The following is a 2,890-nucleotide window of genomic DNA, read 5'->3' on the forward strand; positions in this document are numbered from 1 at the left end:
CTTGCACGCCACACCTGATGCTTCTAATGTTCAGCTTTTCTCTCAAGATACTTACACTCTGACGGGTATTCACATTGACATTACACATCCAACGGAGCATACTGGCTTCATTCCTTGCGAGCTTACGTATGTCCTCAGCAGTTACAGCCCATGTTTCACTGCCATGTAGCATGGTTGTTCGTACGCATGCGTCATACAGTCTGCCTTTTACTCTGAGTGAGAGTCCCTTTGTCGCCAGCAGGGGTAAGAGCTCTCTAAACTTTGCCCAGGCTATTCTTATTCTAGCAGCTACACTTTCAGCGCACCCACCCCCACTACTAACTTGGTCGCCCAGATAGCGGAGGATAATATAAATCTGAAGAAGTTTTCAAAAATGTCAAAACTGAAAAAATTTACAGAAAAGGGATGGAACAAGATCCCTCCCTTTAAACATACATATGATGCCTACATGCAGTAAAGTGGTTGGTGTTAGGAAGTGCATCCAGCTGTAGAAATCATACCAAAACAGGCAATGAAACCTGGCACTGCTCCTGTCCTTGCCAGTTTCTGTCAAACCATTTGACCCATGCCAGCATGGAAAATGGATGTTGAATGATGATGATGATGAGGTCTGAAGACATTATAAATTTTGGCATGCTATATGATAATGTCTGAGTCTATTCTAAAGGAATACCCATTTCCCTATCACATGAGAACTTTTCCAAATTTGTGAACTTTATTCAATGATTTGGCCAAAACAGACCAGCACTAGTTTACTCAGACTTCATTTTTGTCCCTATAGAATGACATATTGATAATTCATGTATTTCTTTTATGTGCTGTGAGTGCTACAGATTTAATTGGTAAGCTTCCAGTGAGTCAAGACACAATTTCACTTCTCTGTTAATGCATATTCACTTCAGAATACTGCATTCTCTATATCAACTGAAATATAAAACCTTTGTTTCTAGTTAACAAGAAACCAATTCTTTATTTCCTTACATGAATTAAATTTTGTCTTATACAAAGTTTTCTGATTTAGGTACAAGGCCAACAATTCTGCAGGAAGGAGATTAAATCAATTCCATCAACCCCAATAGTTGACTGGTACTTTATTTTATTGACTCTGAGAGCGGGGCGGTTGGAAGGGCAAAGTTGAGCTTGGTAGGAGTTGAACCCAGAACATAAAGAACTGGAAGAACTACTGTATGGCATTTTGTCAGAAGTTCTAATGAGCTTTCCAGCTCACTGCCTTTTTTTGTCATATATAATTACAGTGGGTGGAGGCGCAATGGCCCAGTGGTTAGGGCAGTGGACTCGCGGTCATAGGATCGCGATTTCGATTCCAAGACTGGGCATTGTGAGTGTTTATTGAGCGAAAACACCTAAAGCTCCACGAGGCTCCGGCAGGGGATGGTAGTGAACCCTGCTGTACTCTTTCACCACAACTTTATCTCACACTTTCTTCCTGTTTCTGTTGTACCTGTATTTCAAAGGGCCAGCCTTGTCACACTGTGTCATGCTGAATATCTCCGAGAACTATGTTAAGGGTACACGTGTCTGTGGAGTGCTCAGCCACTTGCACGTTAATTTCACAAGCAGGCTGTTCCGTTGATTGGATCAACTGGAAACCTCGACGTCGTAAGTGACAGAGTGCCAACAACAATTACAGTGGAATTGGCATGAATAACTATCTCAAAATCTTATGATGGTATTGCGAAATATACCACAAAGTCAGATTGCAGCTAATAGAAAGAAGTCTGGACAAAGACACTTTTGGAGACCTAATTTTTAAATATAAACAGAAATTTGTCATGTCCATCCTTTTGCATGGAGGAGATATACATAAAAGCCCAGCCTGATCTGATATACATATGCTTACTAATTCAAAATTATCAAGCTTCATACTTCAATAAATATTGTTTTTTCTACTCTAGGCACAAGGCCCGAAATTTTTGGGGAGGAGGCCAGTTGATTAGATCAACCCTAGTACGCAACTGGTACTTAATTTATCAACCCCGAAAGGGTGAAAGGCAAAGTCGACCTCAGCAGAATTTGAACTCAGAACGTAAAGACAGATAAAATACTGCTAAGCATTTCGCCCGGTGTGCTAAGGTTTCTACCAGCTCACTGCCTTACTTCAATAAATATTTTTAAAAACGACTCTTATAAAGGAGTCTAGATGATACAGGATAAAAATTGAAAAGCAAAGGTGCAAAGAGAATAAAATGTGATCTTATATTGTATGAATTTTTGCTTAGTTATTGGAGGAGAGTTTGTAAAAATTATATGCTTGAATATTCAATGTCACCTAAATTGTTAACTCAACATGATCTGTTTAATATGCACATATTTATCTTTACCTATACATGCAGTTTGTATAAGTATGGAGAATGATGTAGTTTTATAGATCTTTTGTTTGTTTTACATATCTCAATTCAGGCTCTACAGCTGTGTGTATACATGAATAAACATTTATGCATGAGCTCACAATTTGTGAAGAGCATATTTCACCTTTCATCCCTCTGAGATCAATAAAATAAAATAGAAACTGTGATGATAATATGGTGTCGTCTGTTAGTTGTTACCTATTAAATTTACTGATGCATTCACAAGTGCTTTGTTTTGGTGGCATATATATAAAGGGTTAATATATATATATATCATCATCATCATCATCATCATCGTTTAACGTCCGCTTTCCATGCTAGCATGGGTTGGACGATTTGACTGAGGACTGGTGAAACCGGATGGCTACACCAGGCTCCAATCTAATTTGGCAGAGTTTCTACAGCTGGATGCCCTTTCTAACGCCAACCACTCAGAGAGTGTAGTGGGTGCTTTTACGTGTCACCCGCACGAAAACGGCCACGCTCGAAATGGTGTCTTTTATGTGCCACCCGCACAAGCC

Source organism: Octopus bimaculoides, chromosome 18 (assembly GCF_001194135.2).
Source record: "Octopus bimaculoides isolate UCB-OBI-ISO-001 chromosome 18, ASM119413v2, whole genome shotgun sequence".
NCBI lineage: Eukaryota > Metazoa > Mollusca > Cephalopoda > Octopoda > Octopodidae > Octopus > Octopus bimaculoides.